Source organism: Camelina sativa, chromosome 10 (assembly GCF_030686135.1).
Source record: "Camelina sativa cultivar CO46 ecotype springtype chromosome 10, ASM3068613v1".
Taxonomy (NCBI): domain Eukaryota; kingdom Viridiplantae; phylum Streptophyta; class Magnoliopsida; order Brassicales; family Brassicaceae; genus Camelina; species Camelina sativa.
The window spans coordinates 15,607,346-15,634,034 of NC_141889.1; the positions used below are offsets into that span (position 1 = coordinate 15,607,346).

A 26,689-nucleotide genomic window follows, 5' to 3' on the forward strand; every position below is an offset into this window, starting at 1 on the left:
ATTGTTAAGATCACAATCTCGATATTCTTGGAGAGTAAGAAATCTATACAAGATAAACACAAATATAGATAAAGACTATCTATACTAATACGCCCCCTCAAGATGGACGCCGGCGACAGAGTCCAATCTTGGCCGAGAGATCAAGGAACCGAGCACGCGGAAGCGGCTTCGTTAAGGCATCAGCAAGCTGGTCTGCAGAGCAAATATGAGCTACACGAAGCTGTTTACCCTGGACTTGTTCACGAACAAAATGATAATCCAGCGCAAGATGCTTCATACGAGAGTGAAACACCGGATTTGTTGAGAGATAAGTAGCACCAATGTTGTCACAATAGAGAACAGGAACATCCGTAGACTTAAGACCAAGCTCCGACATGAGAGAAGTGAGCCATTTGACTTCAGAAGCAGCTGCCGTGAGAGCTCGATACTCTGCTTCTGTAGACGAACGAGCAACACCAGTTTGCTTCTTAGACGACCAAGAGACAGGTTGATGACCCAAGTACGTAATGTAGGCTCCCGTGGAAGTATAATCATCTCGATTGCCAGCCCAGTCAGCGTCAGAGTACGCATGTAAGTTAGACGGAGACTGAGCAGAGAAAAAGATACCCATGTTCGCAGTTCCCGCAAGATACCGAAGCACACGTTTTACAGCTTCCCAGTGAAGTGTGCGTGGCTGATGCATGTATTGAGACAACCGGTTAACCGCGAAGGCAATGTCAGGGCGAGTTAACCCAAGGTACTGAAGACTTCCAATAGTAGCACGATAAGTAGAGGGATCAGGAAGAAGATCACCAGAGGAAAGAGTGAGAACCTGACCAGAGGACATCGGCGTGGCAACTGGTTTGGCATCAGCCATTTTTGTTTTGCGGAGAAGATCGGTGATATACTTAGTCTGAGTTAAATGAAGCCCATCACGTGTGCGGGAAGCTTCCATACCAAGGAAATAGGAGAGCTCTCCAAGGTCTTTGAGAGAGAACTTGGCAGCAAGAAGATCCGTAACTCGAGTGATAGCAGACATGGTTGTGCCCGTGATGATGATGTCGTCAACATATATGAGCATATAGACAAAGGAGCTGGCAGATCGCAGAACAAAGAGTGATTCATCCGCGAGAGACTTCTTAAAGCCAATACTAACAAAGAAGTCTTTAAGAGCCGTGTACCAAGCACGTGGTGCCTGTTTGAGACCATACACAGCCTTGTTAAGACGACACACATGATTAGGACGATCTTTGTCTACAAAACCCGGAGGTTGAAGCATGTAAACTTCCTCTTCAAGCGGTCCTTGAAGAAAGGCATTGTTAACGTCGAGCTGCTGGAGGGGCTAACCCGAAGCCACAGCCGTGCCAAGAACAAGACGAATGGTAGCATGTTTGATGACCGGGCTAAAGGTCTCATGAAAATCCACTCCTGGGCGCTGGTGAAACCCTTTAGCAACAAGACGAGATTTGTAATTGTCGACCGAGCCATCAGGTTTACGTTTGATCCTGTAAACCCATTTAGAACCAACAATGTTAGTAGCAAGAGTTCTATCAACAAGATCAAAGGTATGATTCCGTGAGAAAGCGTCGTATTCAGTGCTCATAGACCGCCTCCATTTCGTATCTTTCAGTGCTTGTGTGAGATTTTCTGGCTCCAATTCCTGCAAAACAGTATGAAGGCCATACTTTGTGTTCGGCTTCGTGATGTTGTTTTTAGATCTCGTAACCATCGGATGCACATTAGTCACAAGAGGAAGCGACGTTTGTGATGCAGAGGAACCATCAGTAACAGTTGCAGGACTAGAAACGGCATGGTTGGACTCTTGTGCCATGGAAGACACATCAGTGGCAGGTGAAGGAGGAGAACACGGGAGAGTGGCCAAGACAGGAGTTTGAGGAAAGATAGGGACAAGCGATGCAGAAACGAAATCAGAGGAAGTGGTGTTTTCAGAAGGAGAATGTGTTTGAGCTAAAAGACGCGAGAAAGGAAATACCGATTCAACAAAATGAACATGTCGTGAGATGTATACACGAGAAGTCTCAACGTCCAGGCAGAGGTAAGCACTCTGTGTGAGAGAGTATCCCATGAACACACAGGGTTTGGACTTCGGTGTGAACTTGTGTTGACCATATGGTTTGAGCCATGGGTAGCAAAGACAACCGAATATGCGCAGCTTCGAGTAGTTCGGTGTATCATGGAAGAACAGTTCATACGGAGCATGATTCGCCAGAGTGGGTGTTGTAAGGCGGTTGATAAGATAGACAGCCGTCGCAAAGGAGTAAGTCCAGTAAGTCTGCGGGACTTGTGCGTGTGTGAGAAGTGAGAGACCGGTCTCCACTATGTGGCGATGTTTTCGTTCTGCCATTCCATTGTGTTCAGGAGTGTGCGGTGGACTGGTGAGATGGGAGATTCCGTGAGTAGCAAGAAACGGACGTAACGCAAGATACTCACCGCCATTGTCAGAGAATAAGGTGATGATCTTTTGGTTGAATCGGTTTTCGACGAGAGATTTGAAGATTGGGAAAATTTGAGCAACCTGAGATTTTGTTTTAAGAGGATAGAGCCATGTATAATGAGTGTAATGATCAACAAAAAGTACATAATACTTGTAACCATCAATAGAAAGTATGGGAGAGGTCTAAACATCAGAGAAAAGTATTTCAAGAGGTCGAGTAGAAACAAGAGAGGACTTAGAGAAGGGAAGCTTATGACTTTTATTAATGGAGCAAGAGTTGCAAAACAGAGAAGAGGATACAGAGGAAGTACTTGGTAAATGAAATCTAGCTAACATAGTATGAAGAGTTTGAGTGTTTGGATGTCCTAATCGAGAATGCCAAGCCGAAGAAGATGACTTGATTGCAGAAAAAGCTGAAGCAAAAGGTTTGGATGAAGAGAGTGGCCACTCATACACGCCCTCATGGCCTTGCCTTTGAGTAGTGTCAGTCCCGTGTGAAGGTCCTTCACCTGAAAATCAAACGGACAGAGTTGAACCATAACGTTATTAGTTTTGCATAACTTGTTGACTGAAATGAGGTTTCGTCGCATGTCAGGGACACATAAAACATTTTGTAGTTTAAGTGGTCTGAGATGAGAAGGGAGAGAGACTAAACCGGTGTGGGAAATGGGAAGGCCAGTACCATTGCCAACCATCACATTATCACTGCCCGTGTAAGGTGTCTGCAGGGAAAGAGAACCAAGATCACTAGCGATGTGATGGGAGGCAGCGCTATCAAGGAGCCAGGGAGTGACATCAGCCTGGGAACCAGTGGTCGTGTAATGAGCCTGAGGTCGCCATTGAGGAGCAGGAAGAGGAAGGTGTGGAGCAGGGGAAGGAGAGAACCCTCGAAACTGATTGAACTACGGAGCAGAGTAGGAGAACTGCGGTGATGATTGTTGATATTGCGGTGACTGTTGTTGATATTGTGGACAGCGTTTGGCTCCATGACCTTGAACACCACAGAGCTGACATTTGCCAAGATATGGGCGAGATGGACGAAAACCACCACGAGATGAGTTGAAGCCACCACGAGAAGATTGCCGGGAGAGTTGTGTAACGTTAAGTTGCAGGAACAGAGAGATTGGTGTCACCTACAACTTTCAACGCATTTTCTCTGTTGATGAGCTTCTCATGGAGCTCTTCAATGGAGATTGGTGTGTCACGGCCTTGAACCATCTCGACAATAGCTCTGTAGTCGTCGTTAAGTCCGTTGGTGATATAGTCAAGGAGATCTTCATGTGGTAATGGAGCATCAAGCAATGCAATTTGATCTGCTTTAGTGATGATACCTCGCAGATAGTCATGCACGGACTTGTTCCCTTTGGTTCTCTCCTTGAGTTGATCTTTGATCTGACGGATGCGACCTCGAGATGATTTCCCATAGGTGTTGGTGAGGATTTTCCAAACGTTGCGAGAAGTAGTGGCACGAGCAACGATAGATTGTACGGGAAGAGAGAGAGAACCAAGCAAGGCACTGAAGAGAAGCTTGTCTTGTCGTTTCCAAGCAGCAAAGTTTGGATTGACTTGATTCGCAGCGGCGTCAGAAGGGAGGGTTGCCGGGGGTGTGTTGTCTGCATCGGCAATGAAACAATGAAGTTCATGTGCTTCAAGGAGAGATCTGACCTGGAGACGCCAGGTGATGAAGTTATCCGGAGAAAGTTTGGTTATGTTGCTCACGTTGAGCGAGATCAGAGTTTTGTGTGGTTCGGTGACATTAAAAACAGGAGCCGAATCAGAGGAGACGGAGGATATTTCAGAAGCCATTAGAAGAAGAAGAGAAGAAAAAAAAAGAAGAAAAAGGAGGCAACAAGTTTTAGGTTAGAGTCGTCGCTCTGATACCATGTAGAGAGATGGTAAAGGATGATCCTTATTCAACAATGCACACACATATTTATACAGGAGGTTGTTGAGATTGTTAAGATCACAATCTCGATATTCTTGGAGAGTAAGAAATCTATACAAGATAAACACAAATATAGATAAAGACTATCTATACTAATACATTAGATAGCTAATTATCCTTTGCCTAGCTGCCCATTGCTAGAACTTCCAGCATGCACAAGAGAGAGGCAGCGCGGGGCAGTCAAGGAACACATTCGGCTTTCACATACAATTACTTTACTTACCTTACCCTACAGTCTTAGTGAACCTTACAGTTCCTTTTACAAACCTGGAAGTGGGGGAATACCTATCAACGGGATTTGATAATATATATTTTAATTTGTAGATTTTCCCTTTTCAGTTTCTTTCCTTTTTGAAACTAAACACAACTACAATCGTTTACGGGAAAGAGATTTTGAAATCCACCGATTTCAAGTGGTCTGAAGTGGTATAAAACAATGTTTACGAATAGTAACAACTACAACCGCCCTCTAACAACTGCTATCACCAGCAACTGCAGCATTTGTGTTATGTTGTGGTTGGTAGTGATAGTAACTAATTAAAGATAATTTTTTCTACCACTCCGAGTCACCCAGAATCGCTAAATTCCAATAGTTTTTTTCCACAAGCGTTTGTATTTCTGGCCGTTAACGGAAGTTTAAAAAAGGCAAGAAAAAATCACATAATAGCAAATACAAAATATATTATAAAACTGTATATATATTAACATTAATTCTCAAACACTGACAATTCTCTTTAAATTTTTCCAACTTAAAATTTCATATATGAATAATTATTTGTGTTTCATCATAAAAATTTGTTGTTTCTTTTTTTTTGGAAAATTATTTATAGAGTCTCTTTAGCAATTATGTTTATTTTTTATACTTCCACTATCCCATTATATAAAAGTTTTTAGCTAAAGAAATAATAAATACTAGGATTTAACCTGCGGTACACCGCGGGACTATATTTTTTAATTTTTAAATATTTAAATTATATATATTATATTTCATTGTTATTTTTCTGTTATTTTATTAATTTTAGATTGTATACCTATAAATATTTATTAGATTTACGGGACGATTTTAATGTTTATATATTATTTTAAATAAAATGGTTAAGTTTCTTAGATTTTTAATATAGATGTTATATTGCTATCTAAGTTTTGATCCAGGGTACACCGCTTGATTGTGTTTCTTTTGTAAAATAATATAGAGATATGTGGGAAATAATAGTTATTTTATGTGTTTAATGTATATAAAAATTAATTGTTTTCATTTTTATTTTATCAATTAAAATTCGTTGTTATAAAAGTAAACCGATCATGTTACTATGCAGTGCATCTATATATATATATATGTGGGTAGAAATGCAAGTTAATAAATTCCAAACACATATGACAATTTTATAATTTATGAAATTAGTAATAATTAATTTATTCAATATATTCTAAGGTTTTAATTCTAGAATTTAATCCACAGGACATTTTTATTAGTATATAAAATTTTATAAGATTTTTACAGGTTGTTACAGTTTTTTTTTCTAATTCCTTCGGAAAAAAAACATCATTTCCATAAATTTTCTCCAACTAAAATATAACATGAAAGCATCAACGTAATAAAATTTGACCATGTTTTAATACAAAGTTTTTTAGCACAACAATCAAAATTTATACACTTCTTATTCTTCCATCGTTCCTTATTGACTTTGTACTGTTGTTTGTTGTTGCAGTTAGCGACACCTACATTCCGAACACCCTGGTTCAAAAAAAAAAATATATAAGAATAAAAACTAACCAAGACTGGTTTTGGGTCGACACTTATAACAGAGATTTCAGTGCTCCTGTGTCAAAAAAAAAAGAGGATGACATTAGCAAATTTACAGTTTTGTATTTGTAACAGAACCAGTTTATGTATATTATTACTGTATTATTGCTCAATCCCATACTTTTTCAACTACACAAAGAGTGAAATAGTATATAATTGTTTTTCAAAGAATTCAACAGATGAATAATATAAGGATGAGCACCAAGGCTCTTCAAAAGCAACATTACACATTTAGTTCATAATCAAACGATCTGCTAAACATGATTGAGATCCAAATTGAAAATTTCACGTTTAACTATATCAAATAAACCCACGAAAATGTGTTGACTTTCTTGAAGGGATCCTTGGCATAAAGTTTTATTTTTTTTTGGTGGTGTAGAAAGAAAAAACGCTATATTAATAGAACATTGATATGCTAATTAGCAATGTTTTTAAATCCGGACTTTTAAATCCGGACTGGACTGGCCGGTCGGACCGGTCCAACCGCGACCTGGTAGACATTCCGGTCCATGTTACCTCTAAAAACCGAATAACTAAAAACCTGCAAAAAACTGGAAAAAACTCGTGAACCGGTGGTTGAACCGGCAGGTTAGACCAAAGGGTCAGTATCAAATTAAAATATTTTATTTTTATCACATTTCAAACTCATACCAAATTAAAATTAAATGTTGTTATTTATAGAAAAATCACTTAGTTATTTTATCTAATCATTTAAAAGTTTGATTTTAGTTGTTTTATATTTCATTATGTATGTTTTCTTCATATATTTATAGAAAATTAGATGTTATATTTATAAAATGTAAATAAACCAATAAACTAATTGACTCGTCGTTCAATCGGTCCGACCGATCCTACCGATTGACCCAGTGACCCGAAATACTTCCGGTTCACCTTTCGGTCCGGTTTTAAAAACATTGCTAATTAGTTTTGTATCTGGTGAAAGATTATTTATAGAGGTCGTGATAGTTAAGTTTATGTTTAAAAGAAAGTCTAGAATATTGTAGTGATCAAATCTTTTTGCAATCTAAAATGAATGCCAAGTATATATTTTTTTGATATGATAGTCATATTTGTAGAATTATTCGTCGACTATTTTTTTTATATAACTATTTTAAGTTTTTAACACAAAGATTTGATTTTGATTTCACGCTTTATTAATACCATTTAATCGTTCTCATTGTTATCCTTTTGTAGGAAATTGGAGATATTGTTTGTTTCTATTCTCGATTTTAAGCTAATATTATGTATATTTCTTCAATGAATGTATACAATATTTTTAAATTTTAAATGGAAACTATTGATTAAGTCGGGATAATTTAGGGATACTAACAGATCTTTTATTTTATTGAAATTAACCTTGATTTCGATAGGATTTTATTACACAGTTTATCTCTAAGTTTTACTAATTATACAAATGGCAGTGGATTAATTATGCAAATCTTATAAATAAAAGGGTATAACCCAAAATGTACTTCAAAAATGTATATATAGATTTTCTTATTTATAAAAATTCAACCAATAGAAAAATATACTGCAGTATTTTAATAATCATAAACTATTAAATTATATAAATTGTACATTGAATTTTTAAAAAAGAATTGATTAAATGGAACAAATAAAAAAATTGAAAACTTTTATATAAACGTACGAAGGGAGTATATTTTCATAAATATTGTTTCGGTCTTTTATAATTTTTTATAAATATAAATTACATTTGTTTTGGTATTTTTTTGTCTAACTCCTATCACACCCGTTGATCAATCAATCATAAATCTCACATAAACGCACTCTTTTTTAACCGCTAAACCAGTTTTTTTAAATGCTTAACAGTGCTTGAAACAGAAATTGTCCGCTTCTACAACTCCTACAACCACAATCATAACGCTACGTTTAAACCAGTCATGCCCTAAGTCACCACCATTACAACACTTCATGACATGCTATATGTGGTTAGTAACTAAATAATAGTAATGAATAAAAGTCGATTATAGGCTGTTCATTAATTTACCAAGTAAATTGTTGGACCTTATATGAAAAAGAAAAATATTGGCATATCCTATGGTGTGGTTCAAGCTTTTATGTGCAAATATCACTACATTTCAATGCCTAAACCAAAATTACATGATCATCAGCAGAACAAAACAAAACACATCTGTTTTTTTTCACCCAAGCACGGACATCAAGGCGCCGCTACCATCTAAACTCTAAGACGCCGGTAGGTCTCCTGCTCGCTGGTGTCAGGGTATCTCGACCTTAGCTCCCTTTATTTGGTTCCTTTGCTCTCTCTTACATTTACTTTTCAATCTTCTTTTTCCCTTTTTTCCCCTTTTGCAACCTACCCAAACGTTCTCAAATCAACCAGATCCAGGCAAAAGCTTGCTCATCACCGCATACAGAAGAAGGTGAAGATTGGTGAGCTCCATTCTCTATTCCCTTGGCTCGGCCTCACCGCCATTGGAAATCAAGTCCTTTGTCCCTTTAAATCTCGATCAAGAATGTGTCAGGCGGAAACGACGACGACGGTTGGCGATGAAACCTCCAGAGAAGTATATGCTTTCATTTAAGAGGCAAAAGTTTCTTTCAATCTCTCCGGTCAGCCTCCGTGCGCATCTATTCTCATGGTCATTCACACTAATCCTGAGACTAATGTAGATGAACCTTAGATCTGATATCAGCCTGCTTGCTTTCCAAAGGTTATTGCCCAACTTCCAAAAGCCCAGGTTTTCTTCTAGCCTTCTGTTATTTTGTCAACATTGTCTAGCTTATTTGGTTGCCCTTGGTGTTCGAAGACTGCATCTGAGAACCCATCTAGCTAGATTGTTTTGGATGTACAAAGGTTATGTTGGAACCATGGCTATTGCTCATCTTGTGACATTGTTTGTGGATCTCAAAACTGGAATTTTCAATGCTTATTCAACCCACTCCATCTAACGATTCTAGTCCTCAACCAAAAACAACCAACCAAATCATGTTTGTGTTACCAACAACACATAACCAAGCATGATCCTTACCTTTCATCGTTAAACCGACTACATCCTATGTGTGGTGTTCTTAATCTCTTTGACAATGAAAGAGAACCCATCTTTATTGTTATTGTTTCTCGTTTATCTTTTGAAACTTCTAGTATTTGCTTCTTGTGAATGGTCTGTTTGTAAAGGCTTGCAGCTCTCTAGTATATTGCCTTGGACTCCAATGCGTGCATCTGACGATGCTAAGCCATCTTCACCACCGGGCTGTAGCGAATCATTGCAACTACATTGATTCTGTTAATGCTCCTCACTCCAGTGAGATATTTGGCTTCAATTCCTTCATTATCGCCACCGTTTCTATTGACCATGGCTACTTTTTCATCCGTCAATTCCATCAAGGATGATCACTCAAGCAACTGTTAACTCACATGTTTCAAGTTGCTTCTAAGCGATTGTTTCCAAGCTCTCATGGAACTTTGCTTGTTGTATTCTATCTTTTTATCTTTGGCTTTAGGGAAAAACTTTGTTTTGTAATATTTTAAACTTTGGGGTGTTTGATATCCCTCCTTGTTCTGGTTTGGTTTTGAATGAATGAAGTCATCGCTTCAAAAAACAATAAAAACCACAAATTACATGATGGTAATTCTTATCGGATTAAGTACACCTATTTTCTTATATTTTAGAACTGATACAATTTGATATTATTTTACCATTATTTGATTATTGAAACCGCCTACTTTGATTTTTATACTCCATCTTTCATATTTAGTAAGATACTTTAGAAATTTCAATTTATTATAGTTTTTCAAATTTCTATGTGTAATGTATAATTTAATTTTGTTTGATGTTTTACGACTGTGTAAAATTTACAATATTTTTTCTATTGGTTGACTTAGTTTTATTTATATAGTAAATGATATAGAAGATTTCGACCAAAAAAAAAGAAGAAAAAGTCTTTGTTATATATTAAAAAATAAAATTAGGCTCATGAATTAGCTCTTATGGCTTAATTCATAAACTATGTTGGGAAAAAGAAATTCAAATTACAGAAACATTTTTTAATTTAGAAATAAAAAGAAGAGCTCATTTTGCTTTGATCCATCATAGTTTTACCTCCTTGGTGGTCCTCAAACGTATCTATTCCATGACTGTACACATTTTGGTGGGTCATCAACCTTTCTTCTAAAGTATATCCCATCTAATTTGGCTATCCATTCACGTAGTTGACCACATCGAGGAATAAACGTGATTTTACTTGCTTTATATGCTGTAAATTCAACAAACGAATTCTCAAATCCCAATTGACAAATCCATTTTGTTCCTTTGCCAACATCCTCATGAAATTTAATGTTACGAACGCCATTGAATTTTAAGTCTTTGATGCCAAGATCGTTACCTCCTGAAAAACAATGGAATTTGAGGATATATTTTGGACCAAGTTGGTTACGAATCACTACATTATTTGTCTTGCAAGCTTGATTTTGCCTTGAAAATGTAGCAATAACTAGAATAAAAAATATGAGTTGATTCATTTTTTTAAAAAAGATCAATGAATCTCATAACGTGTAGTATTTATAACTTTGTGGAAGATGTTTTTTTTAATTACTAAATATTTTTTTGGTTGCTTTACCTAAATTTGAGCACAAACTTAAATCAATGAAATTTGTGGTGAGAGGAAAATAGTATCGAAAAATATTGTTGGCCATTAAGATCAAACATCTAATAAAAGGCTTGGAAATGTTTTATATTTCATCAATAATGTGATGAGTAAAATTTATTGACTGAAACACACACAATAATAACACAAGATATTAAATCCATTAATTCAATCAGATCAGAGATGGTGTTTGCGATGGAGCAGTTTTGTGTCTGGAAAGCCAAGGAATTAGTGTGAAAGTGACAAAGATGGAGTTGATGGAGAAGCCATGGCTGTTGTCGGGAAAAGAAGTGAGAGTTAAGATCAGGCTTTGTAAAAGAGATTAAGGTGAGGAGAAGGAAAGAAAGAAAATATACAAAGATAGGGTTAAAAGAGTCATTTTCTCTGGCTCTAAAATGCCTAAACCTGAGAGTCCGGACAATAATACTTAATCTCAAATTTTTGGTCCAACAAAGCCTCATTCCCGTAAATATCCCATAAAAATATAGAGAAGAAAGAGAAAAAAAGATAGAAATCTAAATTAAATAAACTTAAAAGAAGTTTCATGTCATTAATCCAATAAACTTAAAAGGAGTTTCATGTCATTAATCCAATAAACTTAGAAAGAGTACTAGTCTCCAATAAACTTAGAAAGAGTACTAGTCTAGCTAGTAGAGTAGAATGACATAAAATCCACGAGAAGAAAGACATAAAACTGAATAGTAAAATTGAGTGATTGACCAAAACTAAAGAGTATGATAGATTGTTCAAATCTTCAAGAGTTAAAAGAGAAGAGAGAATGTGACAAAGAGATTGATACTAAAAACTCTTGAAGACTCTTGAAAAGAAAACGCCAACTGTCCATGTGTAATGTAATGTGAATTACATCAATATTCAAAAGTATGAAGCAAAAAAATGTGAAAAAGATTAATACAAAACAGATTAAATACTTTGTAATCAACAAATAAGAAACTAAATCAAATGGATAACAAGATAATTAGACAACAAATGTACCTTTTTCAAGCTCATCTTCAAACTCAACTTCTGAAAGTTTATGTGCATTTGTGAGCACTTTTGATACACATTTGATGTCTTGTTTCATCCATTGTTCTGTACACATCAAAACTTCAACATGTTTTACTACCTTCCCCATACAGATCCTCAAAACACATATTTGCAAACTGCATCTTCTTTCTTTGATCAAAAACACTAACAATTACCAACAACTTGTTATTGTTCTTCAAGCTATCCCAATACTTTTCAAATTTCATAAACATTTCCTCAGCTTTTTATCTTAAGATCAGCATCAAAACAGTTACTATGCAATTGAAGCTTGCCTGTTATATTAACTATCCCACCATAACATTTGTGTGCATTCAGAGTAGTAGAAGCTGAAACTACCAATGTGGATTGATAGAAAATATCAAGAAACTTCACTAACCTCTCAACTTGACACCAATGATCTACTAAAGGTGGTCCAATCCTTTTTTACCATTCTTAACCTCTAAGAAATGGTCATTATACAGCTTGTCCTCAGACTCCATCCTATCAAATGCTCCCTTGAATTTAACTGCCCTTGTTAACATCAAAAAGGTTGAATTCCATCTAGTTTTAACATATAGAGGCAAACTACCCCTTGTCATCCTACCAGTATCAATCCTAAGTTCAAATGCCTTTTGTCTAATAGTGCCTGACCTTACATACGAGAAGCTATTACGAACTGCAGTCACACATTCGACATAATCAGACATTCCATCCTTCACTATCAAGTTAATGATGTGACCAACACATGTAACATGCATAAAATCTCCATTCATGACCAAAGATTTATCTGATACCAGTGAAAAACTAGACTAAAAACTACCCAATGAATTACTATTAGCAGATGCATAATCCACAGTAACAAAAAATACTCTTTCTATTCCCCAATCAGCAAGGCATGCAAGAAGTGTGTTGGATATGGTTTTACCTTTGTTGTCGGTTACATATTTGAAGCCTATAATTAGTTTCTTCAACTGCCAAAATTTTTCAACGTAATGTGTTGGTATCACCATATAACTAGCACCTATCCATTTTAAATAAGATAATGATTAGATTAAATAACGAGATAAGAAGCTAATTATTAGATTAAAGTAAAGAACATCACCCGTAATTGGAAAAACCCAAATGTAAGTTGTGAGTGAAACTCTTTGCTTGCTATCAAAAACCATTGTCTAAGAGAAGCTGTCCACTCAACATACATCTTCACAATGTCTCTTGATGTTGTTCTTCTTGACTGAGGCTTGTACAATTTTACTTTAAAAAACATGTATATTAGCAAATTTGTTGAATAAAAAACAAAAACAAAAAGATAATAAGAAGTTGCAAAAGTGTCTTGTTGCAAAAGTGTCTAAATGCCATACTCTCTACAAACGCCAATGGTAACTCCCCTATCACAAGCATTTCATTTACTGCTTCTCTGAAAACATGCTCATGCACTTTTGCATTCTGAAGAGTTCCATCTTTACTAATCACATTCTGATTCTTAAGGTTGATCTTGACCCTCTTACCATACCTTGTATTCTTTACATATCCTAAGATGATTCTTCAAGGTTGTAGTCTCTGACTTTGTTGGACAATGTAAACCCTTCTTATAGTAGTTGCAGACACATTTGTTATGGTTATTCGGCAGCCTTGAGAAATGAGCCCCCACAATAGACCTTGTGGGGAGTATCCTCTGGCTCTTAGCATTATTTTGCTGAGTATCAGCTTCATCAGCTATATCACCATCATCAGCTCCACTCACAGCTTTTTTTTTTTTTCATTTTGCCTCTGGATTTGAATCCAGCGTCAAAATGTCTTCTTCTTCTAAGTCATCATTATCATGTTCATCTCTGTCTCGATTATTATGGATTGAAGATGATGAATCCATCTGCAAATAATAAGACATCGGTTAAGTACTAATGCAAATCATGGGTCTCGATTAACTGATTAAGTACTAATGCAAACGATTACTGGATTCATCACTTAAACATGAGAATATCAACCCAACAATCATGATTCATCACCTAATAAAAAATTATTTTCAGTTTCAGATGCAAACGAGTATGAATTTCAACCCAACAATCATGATTCATCACTTAAAAACGATTATTGGTTTGACAATCGAAAATACAACAAGAAAAATAATCGAAAATACAATTATCAAATCACCTAATCAAGCATGTATTTTCAATTATTTGAAAATACAACAAGAAAAACAAAACAAAAAAAAAGCAAACAACAACATATATTTTTAAAAAAATAACGATTGAACAAGAAGAAGCATAGTACCTGAGATTGCCTTTGAGTATTTTCAGACGGCGGAGGAGATGGATTTTGGAGATTTAGGGTTTCCAGTTTGAAGAAATAGGTCTTATATCGATTTAATAGTTTTCGAATTTCACAAAAGGAGCCTATGGCTGTGGGTAAATCGAATTGGCAAAGGAAAGAAAGATAGGGGATTGCTAATGTTTATATATGTTTAGTGCATTCGGTTTATATAGGGTATTACCCAGTGTTCTAAAACGCGGGTGCCTAGCACGTTTAGGCGCCGCCTATTCTCTACTCGGTGTACTAACGTTTCAAATACATCATATTCGGCTTATTCTGCGTTTTCTTATAAAGCGGGCGCCTGGGCACCGCATAAACCGCGTATACGATCACCGCCGAGACGTCCGTATATTCTCGTAAGTGGGAAAAACCCTAGTTTCATAATATTTAATGAAGACAATCCCAAAATGTAGTGATATGTCTATATTTTGTCTCTGCTAAACATGTTTTTGTCATGCATTTAGTAAGGATAACTAATTGTTTTGCATAAATTTCTAGTCTCTTTTGTACACTTTGCATATTTAGGTAGTTCTTGCATTATCTTCGCATACATCGTGCATTTTGGAGTATTTCAGGTATTTAGGAGACTTCGGAGTCGTGCCGATCGAGTCGCGCAGACGTGCCGATCGAGTCGTGCAGTCGTGCCGATCGAGTCGCGCAGTCGTGCCGATCGAGTCGTGCAGTCGTGCCGATCGAGTCGCGCAGTCGTGCCAATCGAGTCACGCAGTCGTGCCGTTCGAGTCGACTACCGTTCGAGTCGATGTCACTCCACTCGAGCCAACGCCATCACTCCACTCGAGCCAACGCCATCAGTCACTCGAGCCATTACTCATTCGCACATGTCAAGAAGACGTTCCATCTTACACGCTTCAGGAGATTCCCAAACCGACTCCTCATCTTGTCGTTTTAAGTTTTAGGGATTTTATATCTTTACTATAAATACGTTTTGTTAAGTCTTGGTGACATCATCTTAGTTTTTATCTCGTTTTCTTTTGTAAGGTTTCCCTAGCCACCAAAAACGTACTCTGATTTTGTATCCCGAGATCTTTGAACTTATTCAGTATTTTGATTTGATTCCTTCTACAAAGTTGTTCTTCACATTTTTACTTATCTAAGAATGCTTGTTTCAATGTTTTCTGAGTTTGTATTGTTGATGATGATTTTCGGATCTGAGTAGTGCGTTAGTTCTTGAGGATGGGATAGATTAGGTGGAGGATCTTAGGATGTAGAGTGTTTAAGCATTGATTGTATGATTCCCTTCTGGACTAGAGTAAGAAATACTAGTTTTTCTCTGATCAACTGGGACTAGGTTTGAGACATTTCCACACCCAAAAGGTGTTTGATGAAATGTCTGACCAACTAGTGCCAGAGACTTACGTTCCTAGCCTAAGAGATTAGTTGTCTAGGATGTTTGTTGATGTGAATGAACTTGTTTTTCATGCCATGCTTGATCATGTTTCTCTAGCGAGAGCTAGGTTTGGAAGTGGTTGAGTTTGAGTAGCTTTTGTTAAGAGATTGGATTAGCTAAGAAGTGATGTTCATTGTCTAGGGATAGATTGCTTGTGGCATCTTAAACACTCTGTAGACTAGGATACTCCACCGACGTCAATTACTCCCATCCTTTAGGAATTCTTTCTTTCTGATTTTTATTACATTCGTGGAATTGTTTCGTTTCCTGCTTTTTAGTTCATGCTTAGACTCATTTATGTTTTTATTCATTTTTGCTTCTTGTCATGCATTCTCGTTTCTAGTTCTGTGACTCATTTCCGTTTTGCATTTTGATCATTCTAGGATTGTTACATAAAAACACTCTTTGAATTGGCTTAACTTGTGACTTCTTGATTGCATCTTGAGTGATAGTAAACTTTCCCAACTAGATTGACACCTTAAGTATTACAACGCATAAGGTTAATTGAGACCTACTAGGAGACACAAAAATCTTAGTATCAATTTGGCGCCGTTGCCATTTGGGATTCGTTTTGCTACATTTAAGATTTCAAGTTTTGCAAAATTAAGTTCTATTACACATATCGTTCTGAGTACTGATTTGTTTTGGTTGTCTGCTTGTTTGTTTTGCATCTCAGGTACCTGTTGATCGCAACCTTGCATGCACACCAGATCCAGAGGGCATCAGAATCTCCTTCCTGTTATCGACGAAATCAATCGGTTGCAACGACCACGACAAGCTCATCAACTCACTGATCATCCCGCACCCGTCACTATGGAACAACCGAATGGACCACCTCCGGGACCGCGAAACATTGGTGATGGGGATGCACCGAATACTCATACTCAGCGTGCTGGAATCGTCCCTCCCGCCGTGCAGAACAACAACTTCGAAATCAAGGGCAGTATGATCTCCATGATCCAGGGAAACAAGTTTCATGGGCTACCTATGGAGGATCCGCTAGACCATTTGGACGAGTTTGACCGTCTATGCAGTCTCACCAAGATCAATGGCGTGAGTGAGGATGGTTACAAGTTGCGCCTCTTCCCATTCTCCCTGGGAGACAAAGCTCATCAATGGGAGAAAAACCTTCCCAAGGGATCAATCACCACTTGGGACGCTTGCAAGAAAGCCTTCTTGGCCAAGTTTTTCTCCAATTTCAGAACAGCACGTCTGAGGAATGAGATTTCCAGCTTTACTCAGAAGAGCTTAGAATTATTCTGTGAAGCCTGGGAGCGTTTCAAGGGTTACCACAGCCAGTGTCCACACCATGGTTTCAGCAACGAGTCATTACTGAGTACTCTCTACCGTGGTGTCCTTCCCAAAATACGCATGCTGCTTGACACTTCCTCTAACGGTAACTTCCTGAACAAGGACGTAGATGAAGGTTGGCGACTGGTGGAGAATCTCGCTCAGTCTGACGGCAACTACAATGAGGATTATGACCGCACAGTTCGCGGCGATGTTGGGTCTGAGGAGAAGTATAAGAAGGACCTCAAGAATGTAAATGAGAAGCTTGATCGTATCTTGCTGAGCCAGCAGAGGAGCGTCCACTTCGTATCTGAAGATGACCCTTTCCAAGTTCTTGATGGGGAGGGTGAGCAGAGTGAAGAGATCAGCTATGTCCAGAATCAGGGTGGATACAACAAAGGTTACAACTCCTACAAGATGAACCCCAATTTGTCTTACCGAAGTAACAATGTTGCTAATCCACAAGATCAGGTGTACCCGCCTCAACAACAACAGCAAGGTCAACAAAAACCTTTTGTGCCTTACAATCCGGGATTCGCTCCAAAACAACAGTTCCAGCAGGGTTACCAAGCTCCCTCAGGACCACCGCCAGGATTCCGCCCTCAACCAGTTCAGCCTACTCCAGCCCCAGATCAAGAAATGAAATAGATGATGCAACAAATTCTTTAGGGCCAAGCTAACGGTTCTATGGATACTGCTAAGAAGTTTGCTGACCTTAGTCAGAGGATGGAATGTTCATACAACGATCTAAACGCAAATTCAAAGCTCTGAATTCGAAGATAAGGTACATGGAAGGCCAATCCGCTTCTACAGACGCATGCCATTTGGCTTGTGCAATGCTCCTGCCACCTTTCAGAGGTGTATGACTTCAATTTTCTCGGATTTACTTGAGGAGTCAGTGGAAGTGTTTATGGACGACTTCTCTGTATACGATTCCACTTTCTCCTCCTGTTTGTTGAATCTGTGCAGGGTATTGACGCGATGTGAGGAGACGAACCTGGTGCTGAACAGGGAAAAGTGTCATTTCATGGTTGAAGAAGGGATCGTTCTGGGACACAAGATTTCTGAAAGAGGAATTGAGGTTGACAAGGCAAAGATTGAGGTCATGGTTCAGCTTCAACCGCCTAAGACAGTGAAGGACATCAGGAGTTTTCTGGGACATGCTGGGTTTTACAGGAGATTCATCAAGGACTTCTCAAAAATTGCAAGACCTTTGACAAGGTTGCTGTGCAAGGAGGTTGAGTTCGAATTTGATGCAGCATGTTTGGAAGCCTTCAGCAAGATCAAGGAAGCCTTGGTTTCAGCACCCATAGTGCAAGCTCCGAATTGGGATCATCCTTTTGAGATCATGTGTGATGCTTTAGACTTTGCAGTTGGAGCAGTTCTGGGACAGCGAATTGACAAGAAGCTTCATGTCATCTACTACGCCAGTCACACCTTGGACGAGACTCAAGGAAGGTATGCCACCACAGAGAAGGAACTCCTAGCAGTTGTGTTTGCATTCGAGAAATTCAGGAGTTATCTTGTGGGTTTGAAGGTCATTGTGTATACCGATCATGCCGCTCTGAGACACATCTACTCGAAGAAGGATACCAAACTGAGACTGTTGAGATGGATCCTGCTTCTCCAAGAGTTTGACATGGAGATAGTTGACAAGAAAGGAATAGAAAATGGAGTTGCAGACCATTTGTCAAGAATGAGGATAGAAGATGCTGTTCCAATAGATGACTCAATGCCTGAGGAACAACTTCTGGTCGCCCAGGTTTGTGAGCAGATGCATGACACCGGGGTTGAGAACCTAAAAATCAACTGTATGGCGATCACTTCGGATACTGCGCCATGGTATGCTGACTTCGTGAATTACAAAGTCTGTGGAGAAGTTCCTGATGACATGGATCCTTACAGGAAGAAGAAGTTTTTTCAGAGAAGTAAACCACTACTTCTGGGGTGAACCCTATATGTACAAGAGAGGTTCTGACGGTCTGTTCAGGAGGTGCATAGCAGAAGGGGAAGTGCAGGGAGTGCTTGAGCACTGTCACGGCTCCACCTATGGAGGTCACTTCGCCACGTTCAAGACAGCTCAGAAGGTTTTTCAAGCAGGTCTCTGGTGGCCAACCTTGTTCAAAGACGCTCACAGTTTCATCACCAGGTGTGATGCTTGTCAAAGAATGGGCAACATCACAAGGAGGAACGAGATGCCCCAGAACCCGATCCTGGAAGTAGAGATATTTGACGTTTGGGGGATAGACTTCATGGGACCTTTCAACCCGCCATCAAATGGCAATGTCTATATTCTGGTGGCAGTTGATTATGTTTCTAAGTGGGTCGAAGCCATTGCCAGTCCTACCAATGATCACAAGGTTGTTCTGAAGTTGTTCAAAAGTATAATTTTTCCAAGGTATGGGATACCTAGAGCAGTGATCAGCGATGGCGGAACTCATTTCATCAACAAAGTGTTTTGAGAGTATGCTGAGAAAGTATGGGGTCAAGGACAAGGTATCTACTGCGTATCACCCTCAGACCAGCGGACAGGTTGAAGTCTCAAATAAGCAGATCAAAGGTATTTTGTCAAGGATTGTCGGGGTTTCGAAAAAAGATTGGTCTGTCAAGCTGGACAAGACTCTCTGGACGTACAGAACAACGTTCAAGACGCCAATAGGCAGAACACCGTTTCAGTTGGTATATGGTTAAGCATGTCATCTCCCTATGGAGGTTGAGTACAAGGCGCTTTGGGCAATCAAGCTGCTGAACTTGGATATTGACACAACTCAGGCTAAGAGAACTCTTGACATCCATGAGTTGGAAGAAATAAGACTTGATGCTTATGAGAGTTCCAAGATTTACAAGGAAAGGACAAAGAATTTTCATGACAAGAAGATTATTGTCAAGGAGCTCAAAGCTGGAGATCAGGTTTTGCTGTTCAATTCCAGACTTAAGTTATTTCCTGGAAAGCTTAAGTCTAGGTGGTTTGGACCTTTTATAGTCAAAGACGTTCTGCCATTTGGAGCTATCACTCTTCTGAACAAGGATGGCAGCGAATTCACTGTAAACGGCCAAAGAGTAAAAAAATATTTAGCTGATCAAGTCCGTCCAGAGGGGTCTTCTGTGCTCCTTTATGAACCTCCAAAAGCCTAAAATGCTGAAAAGTCAAGCTTGGGACTTTAAACAAGCTCACTTGGGAGGAAGTCCCAGAGGTATCACTGTAAATATTTTTTTTTTTTAGGATCCTTGTGTTTTTAATTTTTGTTTTTGATTTTCTTGTGTTCAGGAATCTACAAAAGGGAGTTTAAGCAACATATATAAAAAAAGGGGCAGTCAAACTAGTGAGATCAGGGGTCAAACCGAGTATGATAGTGCTACAGAAGCGAAATCAACAAAAAGAGGGAAATCTACAGAAGGAAACAGAAGGCAATATAAGGAGGAAATCTTAATTATTGGTTTTGTCACCCTTCCCCTCTATCCCACGTGCCCATTACTTCAATTTACCTCACCCCTTGTTTCCCCCCACCAGACATATCATCTTTATGTCTCACCACCTCACATCACTCCCCCTTCACTCTCTTTTTCTCTCCACTTGCACGACATATCAACTCCATCACCTCATCATAATTCATCTTTCTCACCAATCTATTTAACCCTTCTCCCGTTTACTCTCAACCCACCAACCACAACAAACAACCATCAAACCCTACTCAATTATTCACTCACTCACTCTCTCTTTTCTCTCTTGCTTGACGTCGACGAAGGTAATTATCACCTTGCTGCTCAACTTAACCAACGATCGAAGCAACCGGATCCGCCGTTCACTCCACCAACATCGACGACGAGATTGCCTTCCATCCCGCTCTGCCGCTCGAACCGCTGACCATCGACTCGACCAACGGTACTGCTTGCCGTTATCACCACTCGATCCGCCCCCTACGCGCTCTGACTCGATCAACAACGACGAACGTCTCTCGTACTGCTTGACTCGATCTACCGCTGTTGTTATTAACACGTCTTCACGCCAACCACTCGAGTCACCGTCCAAGATTCAAATCCCGGAATCTCCCTCGCTCGAGTCACCGAACCGTGTCGCTTGAGTCGACCCACGCTCTCCACTCGACCCTCGCCGTAAAAAAATCACGATCGATTCGCGCCATCACGGCTCGACCCACATCCGCTCGAGTCACCGTCAAATCCTCCCTCGAGTCGCGCCATCACTACTTCACTCGATCGATTTTTCTCGCTCTGTCGTCACCGCTCGTTCCACTCGATACACTAAAGTCACCACCGTCGACTCGATCCAAGCCCCCCGTCGACTCGATCCAAGACCCACGTCGACTCGAACCAGCTTCACCCACATCCGATCGAGTCACGCCATCACCGGACTCACCTCGCTCGAGTCACGCCATCGAATTACCGTCCACTCGATCCAGCTCGTTTGATTCACCGACGTGAACCATACTTGTCGTTGCTGTTTGATACACTCCTCTCTTAGCATTCTAACAATCAAGTTTGTTAATTGCTCTTATTATTTGCTCACTAACGTATTAACGTTTAGCTTTAAGTTTACATGTTTCAGCGAAACAGAAAAAGTACTGAGTTTATACACGAGATGCGAGAGGCATATGGTTGTGTCGCCGGAGAACGTTCATCCCCCGAATCCATGGTGAAGCGTTTCATAAAAATGAAGAACATGGTTGACAAGGTTGTTGGGGGTTCAGAATAACCAGCGGGTTCGAGCAGACCAGACAAACCGCTCTCCAAGAGCAAGAGTCGGGGGAAGAGACCGGCACAAGCTTCCCTCTCGGGAGACCAAGGCAGTGATTACGAACTGGAAGAACCTGCGTTGCGTCCAGCACAAGAGCCAAGGAAATCTGTACGACGGCGACAATATGAGACGAAGCTGACTCCCAAAGAGTACTACGAGCTGTTCCAACAGTGCGAGTTCAGTGGAACCAGATATCCACATCCTGAGACGATGGAGCTGCTAGGGATTGGGGAGGATGTTCAGTACTTGTTTCGGCGATGTCATCTGGAGAGAGTTATGAACACCCCCAAGAATGGATACAGAGAGGAGACAATTCAGTTCCTTTCCACCTTGGAGATGCACTGGTACGCGGATGAGCCAGGCATGATGTCTGATGGAGGATTGGGCTACATTACCTTCCGCGTTCATGGCCAGTTCTGCAATCTTACATTCCGAGCCATCGAAGAGATATTCGGTTTTCCCAGCAGAACAGGAACCACGACGTAGTTTGACAGGAATGAGATAACTGCTCTCTGGGCAACGATCAGTAGCACGCCAGCATTTACTACATCAAAAACAAAGGCAACGAACCTGAGAAGCCCGGTGCTGCGTTACTTCCAGAAAGCCGTCGCAAATGCCTTCTATGCTAAGGAGATTAAGGGATATATTACTTATGGCGAGCTTGAGATGATCGATCTGGCACTTAAGGGACTCTCGTTCACTTCCATGGATTGTACCGCACTGCAAGGCGACATGTCCAACACCTCCGTCTCGCTCTACCTTCTCAACTACATCATGTCATACAAGACTTGGGTCTCGAGACTCAACAGCAACCACACTCCAGGAATAATGTGCATGGGAGGTATAGTGACTTGGTTTCTTGAGGCTGCAAGAGTTGCTCTACAATCCGAGCCGTACCTACCACGCTGGATAGACATAAACAACTTGCGGCAGCTACGCACTTTGGAATGGGGTTTGAGGAATGGACGATTGCTATACAAGTTTGTGCATCTTGCGGTCGGTCCCTCGAGACTACTCCTCCCTTGCGTCGACTTGACTACAATCTTGAGCGGTGAGCATATCGAGTTCATTCCCCCTGCAGAGACATTATACAATTCTGATGTTGAGGAGCACCACGTCAACGTAGCGGAAGCAGGAGATGATCCGATGGAAGACAACGCAGTTGAGTACCGCCCTGAGCAGTTCCACTTTGATGAGTACTCAGAACCAAGAATGGCCAGAGGGGTCAGAGCAGCTCATGACCGCCTCAACAAGCTTCAACAATGGGGGAAAGCTAGAGACAAGGTGCTCACCAGCCTTTCCAAGACTGTCAAGAAACTCGTGCGTACGTTTAGCTGCTCGACTTCCACAACCGCCGTCCCTAGGTCTATACCCGAGGATAACAGACCAATGTCAGCACGCCCTTCCGCGAACCTAGAGCGAACACCATCTCCGATTCCCTCTCCAGCACGTCAATCTTCATATGTGTCACGGCAGTGGCAGCCTACTCCCGCCCCTTCACGCCACTCGTCACATGAATCTAGGGAGAGAAGGGGACACGGTTCGCGTGGTTCAAGAGCCTCCTCAAGTTGTCGATCAGCGCGTCATTCTGCAGCTCAAGCTGAGCAAGAGGTTGAGCAACAAGTTGAGCAGCAAGGCGATTACCAGCCTACGGAAGTGGTAATGTTAGTCTCGGACCATGGCGAATCCAGAGTTGATGACATGCAGTGCAACGAGCAGCCGAACACTTATCAGAACACGCAAGCGGTTGAGCAACAAGTCGACCAACCAGCTGAGACCACTCCCGCGGATCCTGAACACCGTGAAGGACAGAGCCAGTATCACACACCAACTCCTTGGGCGAGCTCCGACTCCTTCTACTACTGAGGTACTCCGACCTTCCCTTGTATATACCATTTCATTTGTGCATTGTTTCTGCTGTGATTCTTAAATTCTCCTGCAAATTCTTCTTATACAGGAGACTGTGTAATTTAAGTTTGGGGGAGAGTTTGAGATGATGTATCTGATGACATTTTCTGTGATTCTTATTTCAAATTTTTGCATCATATCATGTTTGAGTCTGCATTCATCTATTTGCATAGAAAAGCCATAAAAATTTGAAAAATTTCAAAAATTTCCACAAAAACAGAGTGTTCATGTAGTTTGCATTTGCATATTAGGATTGAGTCTAGTGTTGTTCATTTAGGAATGTTGCACTTAGCATAAGGGTTGATGATGATTGTAACCTTGTTAACATGCTGAATTCAATAGGATAGGATCAAGGCCATTGTTATTAGGTCTTTGAGGCATGTTTTTGATTGAACTTGAAATGTAAGACTGAACAAGGTTTTGAATTCTCGAAATTGCATTCTAGTCTTGATTGAAGCCTGTTTTGAATTGACATCATTCCCTATCTACCTGAACCTAATCCTGACTTGCAATTATCATGTTATGCATTGAAGTTGAACTCATGGATACCACATACATACTTGGATTTTCTTTCTCCGTTTTACCACCCTTAATAATCCAAGTAGCTGATTCCCATCTTTGGAACAGTTTCCCGCACCCTTAACCAACTGTTCTTTCAAGCCAATTGTATTCTTGAGTGTGAGGTCTTTTCCGAGTTGAGCTTGTTAGAAAGTGTTAGGTTCTAGCCAACAAGAGTAGGATCCTGTGTAGTTCTAGTTCGCGCTATCCGGACTAGTAGGACTAGGTGAGAACTCGATTTTGGGTTTTGGGATTGGATTTGTTCTGAAAAGAGAAAGAAAAAAAAATGGGTAAAGAGTCTTTAGGAGGGGGAATGTGTTTTCAAGGTTTACAAGTCTAGTAAAGGATGTTGGTTGTGCAATGTATGTAAAAGAATTATTGGTTCTGGGCATAGAAAGAAAAGTTTAGACAAGGAAGAGAAAGCAAAACACTTAAGAAGTCTGAAATTCTAAGAAGAAAAGAAAGAGAACCATAGTGATAAAAAAGTTTCCCATCCGCTAGATTGAAATGAAGTAACCTCCTCCTAAGGCTAAGTTAAAAGAATGAGAGCATGGGTTTTAGAAGAGATATCGACGAGGGGTAGAGATAGGACCAACTTCTGGGTCAGAAAGTTAGAGCTAAGTTTTCTTGGGACCTTTGGGTAGACGGGGCACTGCTCTTGTATGTATCAGTTGGTTTCAACCTTTAGCCTTCTCTTAAGCTCAACTCATTTTCGCGAGAGATCCCTGTTCTATATTGTTAACACCACTTGTAAAGAAGACCAATTTTTGTCTTTACCGCTTCACCCCAGCCAAATGAGTTTGATGACATTGCATAGCTTGATTCATGGTTCTTTGTTAATGAATGTTAAAGGGAATGATAGAAATGATGGCATGTGTAGACTAAGGTTCGGAATCGTTTCAGGTTGAGATGAGCTTGTCTAAAGTTTTTAAATAGAGTTCCTTCACCATGCATCATAGAACTAAAAACAAGGACCTTGATTCTAACTACTCTATTCAGCATGTTTTAGGTTCTGAGACCCCCATTTTCACACCTCTTCTCCATACTTTGTTCTTGATCGTTTGCTTGAGGGCAAGCAGAGAATAAGTTTGGGGGAGTTGATATGTCTATATTTTGTCTCTGCTAAACATGTTTTTGTCATGCATTTAGTAAGGATAACTAATTGTTTTGCATAAATTTCTAGTCTCTTTTGTACACTTTGCATATTTAGGTAGTTCTTGCATTATCTTCGCATACATCGTGCATTTTGGAGTATTTCAGGTCTTTAGGAGACTTCGGAGTCGTGCCGATCAAGTCACGCAGTCGTGCCGATCGAGTCGTGCAGTCGTGCCGATCGAGTCGTGCAGTCGTGCCGATCGAGTCGCGCAGTCGTGCCAATCAAGTCGTGCAGTCGTGCCGATCGAGTCGCGCAGTCGTGCCAATCGAGTCACGCAGTCGTGCCGTTCGAGTCGACTACCGTTCGAGTCGACGTCACTCCACTCGAGCCAACGCCATCACTCCACTCGAGCCAACGCCATCAGTCACTCGAGCCATTACTCATTCGCACATGTCAAGAAGACGTTCCATCTTACACGCTTCAGGAGATTCCCAAACCGACTCCTCATCTTGTCGTTTTAAGTTTTAGGGATTTTATGTCTTTACTATAAATACGTTTTGTTAAGTCTTGGCGACATCATCTTAGTTTTTATCTCGTTTTCTTTTGTAAGGTTTCCCTAGCCACCAAAAACGTACTCTGATTTTGTATCCTGAGATCTTTGAACTTATTCAGTATTTTGATTTGATTCCTTCTACAAAGTTGTTCTTCACATTTTTACTTATCTAAGAATGCTTGTTTCAATGTTTTCTGAGTTTGTATTGTTGTTGATGATTTTCGGATCTGAGTAGTGTGTTAGTTCTTGAGGATGGGATAGATTAGGTGGAGGATCTTAGGATGTAGAGTGTTTAAGCGTTGATTGTATGATTCCCTTCTGGACTAGAGTAAGAAATACTAGTTTTTCTCTGATCAATTAGGACTAGGTTTGAGACATTTCCACACCCAAAAGGTGTTTGATGAAATGTCTGACCAACTGGTGCCAGAGACTTACGTTCCTAGCCTAAGAGATTAGTTGTCTAGGATGTTTGTTGATGTGAATGAACTTGTTTTTCATGCCATGCTTGATCATGTTTCTCTAGCGAGAGCTAGGTTTGGAAGTGGTTGAGTTTGAGTAGCTTTTGTCAAAGAGATTGGATTAGCTAAGAAGTGATGTTCATTGTCTAGGGATAGATTGCTTGTGGCATGTTAAACACTCTGTAGACTAGGATACTCCACCGACGTCAATTACTCCCATCCTTAGGACTTCTTTCTTTCTGATTTTTATTACATTCCTGGAATTGTTTCGTTTCCTGCTTTTTAGTTCATGCTTAGACTCATTTATGTTTTTATTCATTTTCGCTTCTTGTCATGCATTCTCGTTTCTAGTTCTGTGACTCATTTCCGTTTTGCATTTTGATCATTCTAGTATTGTTACATAAAAACACTCTTTGAATTGGCTTAACTTGTGACTTCTTGATTGCATCTTGAGTGATAGTAAACTTTCCCAACTGGATTGACACCTTAAGTATTACAACGCATAAGGTTAATTGAGACCTACTAG

The 26,689-nt window shown here is 39.9% G+C and overlaps 1 non-coding gene across 1 annotated transcript; it reads right to left on the minus strand.

Moving 5' to 3' along the window:
• Nucleotides 1-16,756: 16,756 nt before the first annotated feature.
• LOC147936191 (small nucleolar RNA R71) lies at nucleotides 16,757-16,863 on the minus strand. The gene has a single exon (XR_015569744.1). It is a non-coding gene; the product is annotated as a small nucleolar RNA R71 (small nucleolar RNA).
• Between the last annotated feature and the right edge of the window lie 9,826 nt (nucleotides 16,864-26,689).